The sequence below is a fragment of the Staurois parvus genome, unplaced genomic scaffold (genome assembly GCF_062004578.1).
Source record: "Staurois parvus isolate SC_StPar_1 unplaced genomic scaffold, SC_StPar_1.0 ptg000282l, whole genome shotgun sequence".
In the NCBI taxonomy this organism is placed as follows: Eukaryota; Metazoa; Chordata; class Amphibia; order Anura; family Ranidae; genus Staurois; species Staurois parvus.
This window is the reverse complement of record NW_028318078.1, coordinates 11,968,191-11,983,558: the sequence shown is the minus strand read 5'-3', so window position 1 is coordinate 11,983,558 and position 15,368 is coordinate 11,968,191. Positions and strand designations below refer to the sequence as shown.

The window sequence follows — 15,368 nt, the reverse complement described above, 5'->3', positions numbered from 1 at the left end:
TAGACATCTGCAAATGTTTGGTTAAAGTGATTTGCGAGGGGCTGAATTTTGTGGAGCCAATCAAATTCAGGGTTACCCCGAGGATGACAGAGTGTATTGTTGTTGAAATGCATAAAACACATTATACTCTCATATCTATGCCTGGCCATGGCAGCAGAGAACACGGCATACGATGAATCAGGTCTGTGGACCAATACAACCGCAATTCATTTCTTTTAGTAATGCCCATGTTGAGGGTTAGGCCCAAAAAAAATGTAAATTCAGAAACCGTACTGAGTTTCCATGTGACTGGTCTGGCAAGGTTTAAATTTGGGTTGGCGGCGATAAATTGTTGTGCATATAAATTGCTTTGATCAATCAACGCATACAGATATTCCGTGAAAAACAGCTCCAAAAATCAAGGGGAGGAGTTAAATTTGCTATTTCCACCTGAATTCCGGGTAGGGCAGTGAAAGGGGGAAGTACGGGTGCTGCAGAATTTGTGGGCTGTCAATCGGGATTTGCAAAAACATCCAGAAGGACACTTGGGGCTCACTGGGCCTGTGTGCGAATTCTTGGTAGCTGCGGGACAATACTTGTGCTCGCCACCGCACCAGCTTGTACTGGACTTATGGGACTCGCCACATCACCAAGTCATACTGCAGTGCTGGTATTATTATTATACAGGATTTATATAGCTCCAACAGTTTGCTCAGCGCTTTACAGTATAACAGGAGACAATACAGCACCAATACAGTTCAATACAAGAGGGCCCTGATCCTGGGAGCTTACAATCTAAGAGATATGTGAAAGACCAAGATGTACTAGACCGCTGGTGCTTGCCAGTTCACCAAAAGGCAGTGCGGCACTAGTATTGGCACTCTGCTGCATATGAGAGTCATCAAAATTTACCGGCAAGTGCTAACAGAGATCAGGTCTGATTCTGCGAACACAGCGGTTTTGTGTGCAATGTATCAAGTGACAGTGACCTACTGACACTGCACTTGCTGGGGGAGAAGGGGGGGGTAAGCGTAGGGGCTAAACGCAGGTGCTGATCCCGCTAACGCTGCGTTTTTGGGGATGCTATACTAATGTGAACGCTGGTATAGTGCTGATCTGATCAAAGATATTGATCCAAAGATCCATTATCTCCTGCGCTCAAAGACTCAGATCAAACGGGCATTAGTAACAAGCAGCGTGTTGTGTGTTCATCCGCTGGTGATCAGAGGTTGTGTAGCTCTATCATGAAGCTGGGGAAGCTTGATAAAACTGTAGAAGAAGATGAAAGAGAGCGCACAAACCTTGCACATTACCTCAATAAATAGTGACTAATTTTATTATTAAGGAAATATACTCACAAAGTGATGGTATAACAGACATAAGTAACCATTATCCAAACAGGGTTACAGGTAAATCCAAAGGGGGGGGGGATGAATGCTAACGCGTTTCGAAGGGTGCTCCCTTCTTTATCAGAGCTGGGTTGAGCAGATAGAGACTTCAGTATGGCAAAGTTCCCATGGCAAGGAGATATTCAGCCACTGAGTGTCAGTATTACTAAACAGGCTGAACTGCTGTAATACTGACACTGACATATCTCCTTGCCATGGGAACTCTGCCATACTGAAGTCTCTATCTGCTCAACCCAGCTCTGATGAAGAAGGGAGCAACCTTCGAAACGCGTTAGCCTTCACCCCCCCCTTTTGGATTTACCTGTAACCCTGTTTGGATTATGGTTACTTATGCCTGTTATACCATCACTTTGTGAGTATATTTCCTTAATAATAAAATTAGTCACTATTTATTGAGGTAATACGCAAGGTTTGTGCGCTCTTTCTTTCATCTTCTTCCAAAGATATTGATCCGTTCAGACGCTATACTAGCAATGGAGGTTTATTGTGTATGAGCATGTTCTTGGCAATCAAGGGGTTAAATGTGATGACTGGTGTACTGACGGGCAATCTGACGCTATCTGGGAGGGGCGTGAAAACCACGGGAGCGCAAATCATGTATATATATATATATATGCTGCCCTGTAGCAGTATTTCTGCTATGGGGCGGTCAGGAAGCGGTTACAGAAGCGGTTTGTGTTATGTCGCTGCGTTACTTTAGCTGAAAAATGAAAAATGTGCGGTCATGCAACACTGCACCCAAATTAAATTTATGTCCTTTATTCCCACTAATTGAGCTTTCTTTCGGTGGTATTTGATTGCCTGTGTGTTTTTTATTTTTTGCGCTATAAAAAAGGCTGACAATTTTGAAAAAAAAAACCAATATTTTGGCCTTTTTTAAAAAATCTAATTTCGTCATAAATGTCAGCCAAAATGTATTCTGTGACATGTCTTTGCTAAAAAAAATCCCAATACGTGAATATTAATTGGTTTACATGAAAGTTATAGCATCTACAAATGGCGGGAAAGATACTGGGATTTTTTTTTATACAAATAATGACGGCGATCAGCGACTTATGGCGGTGATCAGCGATTTATGAGAGTGATCAGCGACTTATGGCGGGACTGCGCCGGACATTTTGACACTGGGGGGGGAACTGACTTGGGGTCATTGATATCCACAGTGACACCAATACAGAGATCAGTTGAAAAAAAAAACACTGACACTGTACTAATGGCACTGGGGAGGAAGGAGTTAACATTTTTAGGCAATCAAAGAGTTAACTGTGTGAGGAGAGTGTTTTACTGGGGGGGGTGTACTTCACAGGAACACACTGATCCCGAGAGCTAAACTCCATTCTCAGGAACATTGTGTTGGGAACTGACAGGGAGCAGGCTGCATTGAAAACAATGCAGCTGTGCTCTGTGCCACTGTTTGCCAGCAATCGCCGGGAGCCGGCGGGTAATGACCGGCCGGGACCCGGTGATTGACACCCATGGCCGCGATCGCCGGTACGGGTAGGGCAGTCGCACGCCTCGCACGCGCCCCCTACTTGTTTTGCAAAATGGTGTTTTAAAACATGATTTTGCGCAGCGGTGCTGCCCTGTCGCCATTTTTATACAGTGACTGGTCAGCAAGCAGTTAATATTAATTGATTGATTTTACATTTATGGACTCATTATGGACACTTCATTCAGTTATGTCACTTTTAAATTTTTTGTAGCTATTATATAGCAGCGCTACATCACTTATTTATTTTTAATTTGCTCTACTATTGTGGGAACACAATTTGATGTTAGCAGCAGCCACTATCATCACAACTTTTATTTTCTTTTATGCTTTTGTGGTTTTTTTTTTTGTTTTTGTTTTTCTCTCTCTCTCATCATTGAGTTAGCGCAGGGCTTTCACTCCTAAATCCTCTGGAGAACAAGTGGTTAACTCCATCAGTGATTTAGTAGATCGTATTGTAAAAGCATCTTCTATCAGGGCTAGCATTGAAAGGTTATTTAAAGCCACAACCACCATGCATATGTGTGTAATTCATGTAATTATCATTAATCATTATCATAGTGCCATAATATATAATTTCTTTCCTGTAGTGAGTGCTTTGTTCTCTTCTAAGTTTCTCCATGTAGTAATAGAACACGCAGAGAATGGGCCGGTTCTTTTAATAGCATTTTGTACAATCCTGTTATTATCTTAGTCAGGTGCGGCATAGATTCCTGTTCATAACACAAATGTTTGTATGATGGCTTAATTGCGATGATGATTCCCAAGGATAGAAGGTAGAGGGATGTAAAACAAACCATACTAAACAGCTTATTTAACATGAGCCCTATACCATTGTAAAAAGTGAAAAATAGAAGTGGCACAGAAAAACCAAGAGAAAGCATACTCAAGCATGAGTAATATGGCAGTTTAGCAGTTAACATTGCTGCTTTCATCACATAAAAATCTAATATGTACTCCTCACACCATAAACCCTAGTACTAAATCTAAAATAATTACAAAGTGTCAAATTCCAAAACATAAAGTCCAATCTCCAAATTTATCAGTATAAAATTCCTCCAAAGTTTATTTAAATAAAGTAACTGCAACAAAAATAAGTGTCCAAAGTCCAACTTATCAGATCCTTTGGTGCTGAGCCCCTCCACTGGCTCTTAAAGGACAGAAAGTGCCTAAAAAACCCCCCAAAAAACTCAAATAGTGCATTACCTTAATAAACCAATCACAAAATTATATCATCCCTTTTCCAACAGATTTCACTCAAAAATATATAGTGCAAAATTAATATAGTGCAAAATAGTGAACACTGTGCAAAATAAGTGCTAGTGCATCACTCTGTGAGTACAGCAAACTCCGTGACCACAATGGTGTACACTTCTATGGTGTCAAGCATATATACTCTTACCAAATATTATATAAAACATGCCTTTATCATATCATAGGAATCAGCAGCATACTTCCGCTCTTTTCCTCCACTCCTGAAGTATATCTCCTAGGACATTATCCACCATATCCTCCTGAGCAAGCTTATGGTTTAAGGAAACATTTCCCAGGGCTCCAGAGTGCTCATGCAATAAATGTATAAATAGCATATAGTGTAACTCCATTTTATATAAATATAATTATAAACTTTATTTTGACTGCTTACAGTGTAACATTGAATATAAAGCAAATTCCCATTCCTTTCAAACCTCTCGGGGTTGCCGAGCAGCTTCCAGTGTATATGACATGCGGTTTTCCAGCTTCCAAAATGGCCAACGCGCCACTTCCGGGTCCTCTCCTGTATGTCCGACGTCACTTCCCTTGACTCATTTCATCACATCCGGGACTTAGTCATAAGGGGTGCCGGGATTTTTTGGAAAGTAGACATCCAAAAAAATTCAATGAGAGGTTTGGTAATTTGCAGATATTTTTATTTGCTTTCTTCATTTTTCCAAAACTTGTGGCAACAAATGAGATCTGCAAAATATTCACCATGCCCTTTAGCAAATAACACGGAGTGTCTACTTTCCAAAAAGGGGTCATTTGGGGGGTTGCTTCTACTATCCTGGCATTTAAGGACCAACATTAGAAGCTTATGCCACACATCACCCACTCTTCCAACCACTTGCAGACTAAGCCTTTTCTGACACTTTTTGTTTAAATACAGTTTGCAGAAAATGACTTTGAACCCTGCAAATATTATATACATTTTTTTAAAGCAGAGGCCCTAGAGAATAAAACAGTGGGTGTTGCAAATTTTTATGTCACACAGTATGTGGGCAGCAATTAATCAAATGCTAGTTTTGTGGAAAAAATATACTTTTTTTAATTTTAATGCACAAAAACACAAAATATATTTTCCAGTTGTTTGATAAAATATAAAAGATGTTACGCCGAGTAAATAGATACCAAACATGACATGCTTTAAAATTGTGCACACCCGTGCAATGGCAACAAACTACGTACATTTTTCATATCCATAAGTGATGCTTTAAAAACCGTTACAGGTTACCACTTTAAATTTATACAGGAGGTCTAGTGCTAGAAATACAGCCCTCAATCTGACGTTTAACTCACCTGCATAGTGCAATCTATGTTTACATACTGACACGGGACCGACGATTGTATTTGCCTTTGCACATGAGCACAGGAGGGTGGGCAGGGGTGATTTTTTAAAAATTATTTATTTTGCTTTTTTATTTTTACACTGCCCATTTACATTTTTTTAATCACTTTTATTGTTATCACAGAGAATGTAAAAATCCCCTGTGATAGCAATAGGCAGTGAAAGAGAAATCTGGGGTGTGTTAGACTCTAGGTCTCTCCTCTGCCCTTAAAGCATCTGATCTCACCAAGATCGGTTATGGTGAATTTAGAATTCTAATGTCTCATGGGACTTCTGGTTTGAAGATGACATATGCAGCTGACTTACAGATCTACCCAGTCCTCCAGTCTACACAATATTCCTATATATTCATATGTGGTGTGAGCAGGCTGGCCAGTTCAGCAGGGGCTGGCCAAATTTCGATTAGTGAATGGCCATCCTCGAACATCAGTAGTCTATTGTTAGATTGATTTTCTGTCAAAGGAACATGCTTGGATTGGAATTTGTTCTTGATCAGTGTCTACAGCTACTAATCCATGTATTCTGACAGCTATAGGTGTCAGATACAATGTCCTGGCCAGGAGGATTTCTCTCTCCACCTTGTTTGTGTGGATGGAGGAATCTTGTTGTTTTTTTTTTTTCAGCCCACTGGAAGAAATCTCATTATATCCTCTTTTGGTCAAATATTCCTAGCCTTTAGTGTTCATCTATTTTCTCTATTGTCCGAATGTTCTTTAACTCTTGTGGTTGAATGTTCTTAAGGCTTATTTTCTCTGAAGATTGAATTGATAGAACCTGACATTTCACTCTTATTATAAACATTTCCGGTATTATTTATGACTTTTACATGAATGCTGAGACATTCACAAAGCACCTTTTTTATACATAGACCCCTAGCTAAGCCAGCTTGCTTTGGAAATGCCTGTTTTGAGCCCAGTCGCATTTTGTTCTCTATAATACTGTACACCAGAGTCAATCTAAATAACCCGTAGGGAGCAAATTTTCCTTCAGCTCTCTGAACTATCTCTAAATATTGTTTTCTTATCATGAATCACATCATGAAATATAGAAAAAAAATATCTTTCAGCAGTAACTCTACTAACCCACAAAGTGAATGATACATAAATGTGAATAAAATATTAACTAAGATGTCTACACACAAAAATAATTTGGTAGGCTAAATGCCACACTCGCACAATAGTCTGCATGCCCTAATTTGTTTTTGTGCATACTGTAGACAAGAATGGAATATACTATTCATGGATGCTGCCCAGGGGTGAATGATTAATTTAAAATGTATTACGTATTCTCACTTTATCTAATACAGCTGGATGGAAGATGGAGCCTCTCGCTGTCACACAGATAAGACACTCAGGTAAAGTCATACAGAGTGTCTAAGACACTCTTTAGAATTCTAATGAGCCTACGCACGGCAAATGTTGGTGTTGGTGACAAATTCATGTACCTGTTGTAAACAAGTACATGAATCTGGAGCACACACTGTGTGGAGGCGCTCACAGACAGCTTTTAGGAGTTTCCGGTCCAATTCACACCTGAGCATAGCAGGAACGCTTGCTTTTTTTGCTTTAACCACTAGCCTACAGAGCACTTATACCCCCTTCCTGCCCAGGCCAATTTCCAGCTTTCAGTGCTGTTGCACTTTGAATGACAATTACGCGGTCATGCAACATTGTACTCATATGAAATTTTTATCATTTTTTTTGAGACAGATAGAGCTTTCTTTTGGTAGTACTTAATCACCTCTGGGTTTTTTATTTTTTGCTAGACAAACCAAAAACAAATGAAAATTTTGAAAAAAAAAGTTTTTTCTTAGTTTCTGTTATAATTTTTACAATTTTGTAAATAAGTGATTTATTTCCTTCACTGATGTGCGCTAATGAGTCGGCAGTGATGGGCACTGATAGGCTGCACTGATGGGCACTGATGGGCTCTGGTAGGTGGCACTGATGGGCATTGACAGGCATCACTGATGGGCACTGAAAAGCAGCACTCATATGTGGCACTGATAGGTGGCACTGATAGGCAGCACTGACTGGCACTGATAGGCGACACTGCATGGCACTGTTAGGTTGCACTGACTGGCACTGTTAGGCGGCACTGACGGGCACTGATAGGAGACACTGATGCACACTGATAGGCGGCACTGACTGGCACTAATAGGCGGCACTGACTGGCACTGATAGGTGGCACTGAAAGGCAGCTCAGATGGGCACTGATCAGTAGATCACTGGTGCCATTAGGGTTGCCACCTCATTCCTTTAAAATCGAACACATATTAATTACACAGGTTCTGTGGCTGATTAAGGTGGCAATTAAACTCACTTGGTATCTAATCTGCATTAAATTAGCCTCAAAACCTGTGTAATTAATATGTGTTCGGTTTTAAAGGGATGAGGTGGCAACCTTAGGTGCAATGCGGTCTCCTGCAGATCTGTCAATATATCTGAGATATACGGGCAAGCAGATATACTGACAAGAAGACTCAGTCAACTACCATGGCTCTCCATAGCGCCATGGTTGATCATTGAGAACTACAAGCCGACAGCCACTAAGGCTGTTGGGACTTGTAGTTTCTCATTCACATAACACAGCGAATGAGTGTCGCGGCCGTTCGGGCAGAACCTTGCGCGGCCGCGTTTTTTTTAAATTTGACAGCTAGTCAGGGAGAAGAAGATCCAGGTGCATTCGTTATATGTTACACCCTGAAGATGGGTGTAACATGTAACATGTTATGAAAGGTGAACTTATCATTTAAAGCTGGGTGGGTGAAGCCCAATGGGGATTCCCAGACTCTAGTTCCCCATCAGGTCCACCATATTGTGATCGACAGCAGGCAGTTGGCAGGCTGCTATTGGCTATAGAATCCACTCACTATTGGTTGTCAGTCACAAGAAGAGTGTGGATCTGATAGGAAACAAGTGTCTGTAAATCTCCATCAGGCTCTGCCCATGGTCATCATCACTGCTTGCTAGGTGGCTATGGATTGTGAAGCCAAAAGCATCCTTAACAATCGATAACAAGTGGGGAGGAGGCAGCAATGGTAGATATATGCTCTGTAAGGCCCCTTTCACACGGGCGTTCCGTCTGTCTATTTTTCTTCATTCTGTTGCTGGATGAAAAACGGACAACATTGCATTCCTATGGGCAAATGGATGAAACACAGGGGGTCGTCCACTTACATCAGTTTTTTGTCTGCTTCCAGTCAGGTCCATTTTTCAAATGGAACAAGTCTGCATTTTTGTTCCGTTAAAAAAATGGAACGGATGAAAAATGGATGTAAATGGACAAACAGTCAGTTTTTGCATTGGTAGTGGATGTAAAACAAACTGATGAAAAACTGATCTGTTTTTTCTTTAAAAAAACCATTGAGAAAAAACAGAACACCTGTGTGAAAAGGGCCTTACACAGCCTACATGAACAGGCACTCTGCTTTTCCCCAGCAAAACTCTATGAGAGGCTGAAAGCTGTTGCATCTGGATGGGTCTGGATGGTGCACTGGGTGGTACTAGTGTTTAGGGCAGTATACATCCAGGGACAAATGTCCAGAACACAAGCAGGCTGCATTCTGGGTATTCAACCCTGGACGCATACTGCCCAGAACATTACAGCCACTTTATTAAGTACACCTTGCTTGTACCGCATTGGACCCCCTTTTGCCTTCAGAATTGCCTTAATTCTTCATGGCATTGAATCAACAAGGTTGTTGGAAACATTCCTCAGAGATTTTGCTCCATATTTACATGATAGAATGCCTTTCTATAATCTCAAACCAGTCTGCCCATTCTCCTCTCACCTCTGCCATCAACAAGGCATTTTCGTCCACACAACTGCCGCTCACTGGCTATTTTCTCTTTTTCGTACCATTCTCTGTAAACCCTAGAGATGGTTGTGCATGAAAATCCCAGTGGATTAGCAATTTGTGAAGTACTCAGACCAGCCCATCTGGCACCATCAAACGTGCCACGTTCAGTCACTTAAATCCCCTTTCTTCCCCATTCTGAAGTTTGTACTTCAGCAAGTTGTCTTCACCACATCTAGATGTCTAAATGCATTGGGTTGCTGCCATGTGATTGGCTGACTAGCAATTTGTGTTACCAAGCAATTGAACAGGTATATCTAATAAAGTGGCCAGTGAGTGTAGTTCTGCTATAAGGTAACTCTGTCATGAGAGGAGTATGGGGTCTGCCATTGCAGTCTAACTTCTGAAGATGATAGATGCCTGGCTGTGTCAGACTTCAAACTGAACTCCAGAAAAAATAAACAATTCTCTTGAAATGGGGCTCCCGCATCACTGCACAGATTACACTCTTGTTTATGCCTGGGGTACCAAGAAAAGGGATTTTAACTTTTTCACTTGCTCCTCTGACAGCAGGCAGACACTTTGGGTTGTGGTCAGTCTCTTGGGATCCTCACATACATTGCAGGCCTATAGGTCCTTCATTGTACTTGATGACATCAGAGTGCCTGCAACCAACAGTGCCTTAGAGAGTTGTCACCATGGAGCACCTAAAAGAGTTGTCACCAATTTTGCAATCTCCACTCTTTTGCAAAGGCTTTTCTGCCAGCTTCTCTCTGGAAGTTTATATTCATTCAGCCATAAGAACATTTGTGAGGTCATGTACTGATGTTGACTGGGAAGACCTGGCTTGCAGTCTTTGTGCCCACACCTCCCAACTTTGTGAAATGATGAAGAGGGACACCTTTTAGCACATAGTATGTATGCAAATGACACATCCTGGCCAGGGTTACATGGACCATAATGATCTAATATGCAGAAAATGATTGGCTAAACCACACAAGTGCCTTTTTGACCTCTATTTTTTCCTTACTTAAAGTGTTACTTAAACCCAGGACCTTGCATTCATTATATCTGGTCTCCCATAGTACACAGCACATGGAAATGCAATTATTTTTGTAAATATTAACTGCTAAATACCTTTTCTCATCAGCAGTATATGGTAGTCTTGTGACTTCTATCAGTGTCTGGCCGAGCACTGGTTGAAGCTTGTTGGATAAGTTTTCATTCCCCTTTGACTGCCCTATGAGGCTGCATGACCCCTGACCCGCTGTCTGAACAGTGCTTATTGGCCCTGTGTTGATCACATGCACCCTCCCAAAAAAACAAACAGCGCCATCTAAGTGCAGCAATATAAGCAAATAGTTTATTCCACAAAATTGGCAACTTACAATAGTAGTAGTCAAATGGGGGCTTGTCAAACTGGTTTCAACCGCTGTGCAACTTCTTAATATCCACCTTATATGTTTATTTATTGTATTTTATTTGAGCACTTAGTCTAATTAGTTTAGGAGAGGGAAGCTTGATATGTTTTTTTGTACTAACCTATGATGCCAAAATATGCTCCCTTTGTGGCCTGATGAAGGAGCATGCATGCTCCGAACGCGTACCACACCTACTGCTCCTGTACCTGGAGTTGACAACACTCCAGCCTGCCCTGAGGATCCACACTGACCAGGAAGTAATGGGAACCACCAGAACAGCCAAGGACAGTGCTTTGGAGACTTGCCTGCAGTGGGACCAGCGAGGAGTTGCACAGCGGTTGAAACCAGTTTGACAAGCACTCATTTGACTACTACTATTGTGAGTTGCCAATGTGCTACTTCTCTCTCTGTTATGATTCATACAGAGTCTCTTCTAGCTCTTTTTGAATCGGCTGCCACCGAGTCAAGCATTGTTGGAATATCCCTTACCCACCTTTGGACTTTAAAGACTTTACTTGTGTGGTTAATATACTAGCCATCACAGTATACTTCAGTTTTTTTGCTTCTTAGTGCACCAAATATTTCTCTTGTTAAGGGGACAAGCCACTTTCTTTAGAGCAGAGTTCTGCTTTAAGAAGAGGTGTCTAACCCCAAAATGTGGCAGTTGGTGGTATAATTCACTTGAACCTGGGGAGTTCTATTGATGGCATTGCTTTTGATTCCTGAGTTTTATACAACGCTGTCATTCACAATGATTTTGTGAGTATAATTTATATCTTCTATCATTCAATACAATGTTAGAGATAATGGAAACACCTAAACTCAATAATTTAGAGGTGTAGTGCTGGGATGTCCACAATCTCTTGGCCAAACCCTGCAAATGATCTGGCTACCAAATGATCTTTGGCTCCCCAATTTCCTCATATCCTGCAAGCATACAAGTTTATATGAATGGCATATGCTGATAATTATGAACTACACAGCCCCAACGTTTGATGAAAAGGATGCCCCAACGTTTGATGAAAATGAAAAGTATCAACCCACAGTTCAAAGACACCCAGAAAATCAAAGTGAAAAAATTAGTCAGCAGGCTAGTTCATTTTGCTGAAATTTCATTGCAGTAACTCAAAATGGTACTCAGTAGTTTGTATGTCCCCCACATACTTGTATACATATTTGATCAAAAACCACCTCCTAAACAAATGTGATTGACAATAACCCTCAAAACAGACAACACCTTCCCCTGAAGGTGTAACAAATTTATATATGTGAAAGTGTTATAAGCAAACTTTAAATAAAAACTGTGAAGTCCATCAATCAGTCCATCAAATAGTTGTTAGCTCTCACTATCCTATAACATCATAGTTCAAGATGTTCAGAAATTCTTCTAACGATCTCCCATGTGCATGTACCTCAAAAAAAGGAAAATAACATATAGTGCATTATCCTTTATATAACATAAACTTAATTCATCTCACACAATTCAGTGACCAATAGTGATAGTGGTGAAAAAAACGGTGAAAACGGTGAAATAATCAGTGAAAACACTGTGTGTGTGAATCACCCTTCAATCCCACATAAAAAATAATAATTGCAAGCTGGTGTGCACTTCTATTCATAGTAAGGGTACCCTTACCAACACTTCAGAAAACACATGCTCATATTAATCCAACAGCTTTCTCAGGATGAATGATCTCCACAATCCTCCCTGGATTCCTTAATCACACTGATCCCACTGTCTCCAGACACTTTACTCCATCCAAGGACAAAACATAAGGAACACAATAGTGTAATACCGCCAATAGTAAAATCAAATGACCTTTATTTGAACTGCTTACATCAAAACAAGCCTTTATGCACGTAATCAATCATAGTATAAACCTCACAGCCTCACAGCCATCCAGGAAGAACGTCCAGGTGCTCCAGATCGTTCGTTTCCCTTTTCAAAATGGCCGCCGGTCAACTTCCGGTTCCTGTGTGCGTCTTGACGTCATTTCCCTTGACGCGTCAAGGGAAGTGACGTCCGCATGTTGCGGTGAAGAAACCCCTTAAGGCAGGGCCCTGCCAGATCTACTACATTGATGAAGCCAAGTGGTGACCTGCATACTGTCTGTTCAGTTCATTTTACACATTATGGACATATATATTGCTGCTTGAGATTTTACCATCTACTTTTGCCATTACCCATTGTCATTATTGCCTCTTTTGGCCACCATAGAGGCCTACCACATCTTTCTCTCTATATATATTTTTTGGCCCACATTACCTGGTTCATGGGCAATTATATCAACTACGTGGTACTTGTTATCAGCCATTATTGCACTGCATGCTATGCCTATATTGGTGCAATTTTTTGATATACCTCCTGTTTGGCGGTGTAACCTTTGTGTCGGTGCTGCAAATGTATTAGACAATTGTCACTATGTCTGCAGCACTTTTCTACTTGGTCCTGACTTTTGATTTTACATGTTTTTAGGTCTGTTTATGTATTATCTCATACTGAGGTGACAGTGAACTGAGGTATTTACCTCATTTGTCCACATTTGTACTGTGTAATAAAGCATAATTTTTGGAGTTACTTTGAGTATCGCATTCTGTCCATTATGTAACCACTTTCTGTGATTCTCTTTTCACGTCCCCTCTCTTTTGCTGCATATTCTATCTTTGTTTTACTTTAACCATTTAATATAGCTTCGGTCATTACTATTCAAAGCAATGTAATGGAAGGCAGCATTGGGAAAAGCAAACACTAGGCTGTGATCATTACTAAAGGCTATAAAAGTGAATTCTTTCTAAATGCTTGCCGCTTTATCAAAGTCCACCAAAATATATTTATCGGCTATCGGCCTAAGTTCATTAGGGTGTTTGCACTTTAATAAATGTTTAAAACTTGTTGCCTGCAGAGGTGTTTGCACTGGATTGATGTACTTAGTTACACTTTGTGGTCTGTACTGGTTAGACCTTGCCATTTCAGTTGTGTGTGTTCAATAATAAGTAAATTGTGAAATCTCTCAGTCTAGTCAAAGTTTCTTGTTTTGTTCCAATGCAAGCAATCCAAAGCCAAGCTAGAAAGTCTTACTCCTTGTGTTCCATAACTTTTAATGGAAAAGAAATACATGCAAATATTAACCATAACTGAGATGTTTTTTAAATAACTACCCAAATGGCTCCTTGTCTGGCATCCCAGCTAGTGTTACAGGACAAAGTACTGCCTGTACTCATCAGGAACTCCTTCCTGCCAGCAGAGGTGGGTTGATTTATTAATAAAGCATATGACCCTGCTAGCAGGGAAAAGTTAAAAGACAACTTCACTTTTAGTCAAGATGATCATTATAGCAACTCACTCTTAGTGTACCCATGCTCCAGAGACTTTTACTGTCTGACCTTGCCTGGCACAATATAACTTTTCTTTGTTAATAGTTCTGGCTGCACCATGAGTCCACTGTGCATGTACCATTTCAACGTATGGAGCCATGCTTATGCTAGACACATCTACCCACAGGAATCCCACCCACATCCAAAGGAAGGAATAGGATAGGTGGTGTGCATTGGACGTGGATCCTGTACTATTTCCAACAAAAGGCTGTATGGGTCTAACCATGTACACAGTGAAGGTCTTTGGAGGAAAGGTAAGTATTTAATATGTCAAGTACATTGGAGGGAAGGTGGATAACAGGACTATAAAGGACAACTTCACTTTTTGTTCTTGTGCTGCCATCTTGGATTCAGGAGCGAACTGTGATTTACTGAGCACTCACAGCCCTACTGAGCATATTCAAGATGCACCAACTGGAGGACACTGTCCTGAAGCTTTCTTGGATGTGTGGTGCGACCCCAAAAAGCTCCAAGTGGATAGTGGACTTATGACTATGTCATCCTCACCTAGGCTAGAAATGAGGAAGTGGGAGAAAACATCTGCTGTAATAGGTACTTACTAAAAAAAAAAAAATTCCGACGTGTAATAGGGAGGTGTGAGGGTTAGGGTTATGTAATGCCTAAGCTGTAAGTGAAGGTTGGCTTTAATACCTATAACACTGTTCAACAAATTTTTATTTTTTGCCAGTTTTGGAAACAAAAGGATCCATTTCTTAATGAATTTCACATTCTGAGTTCAAATATAACAATGAAATTTGTCAATTGGCTCTAGTTTTTCTGTAAACGGAAAGTTTTCTACTATAGGCGTAATGACTACATAATGCACAATAATTATATAGATAGATGTCTTTCCACAAATATAAAGCAAGTGATATTGACTACATAACAAAGCCTAAATGGCATAATATATTGCATAGGATTACCAAGAAAAATTATAGCCATAAGCTAAGTTGAATCATTTTAATACTTAGGATTCTCACTAGTTTTGTCTTCAGTTTGTGTCGGTTTTGCTTCTCTTGGCTTTTCTCTTGTATTCGAGGAAAGGGCTATCTCTTACAACTGCACGTGACTACACGCTTCAGGTTCTTCCTCACTGGACTCAACCACGAAGGATTCTGGTGCTTTAGGAATTGGTAGCCCCTCTCCATGAGGAACTGGACGTATTGCCGATGGAATAGTGCACAGATAACTTTTTCTTCTTATTTAGCCCTTTTACAATTGGAGGCACCATACAAAAGTAACAATTACTAACATGATCTGTTGGCTCTCTCCAAATCATTGGCACAGCGAA

At 40.6% G+C, this 15,368-nt stretch overlaps 1 protein-coding gene across 1 annotated transcript in view; it reads left to right on the top strand.

Moving 5' to 3' along the window:
• KCTD17 (potassium channel tetramerization domain containing 17) overlaps positions 1-15,368 on the top strand; it is a 69,627-nt gene that overhangs the window by 44,962 nt on the left and 9,297 nt on the right. The window lies entirely within an intron of this gene.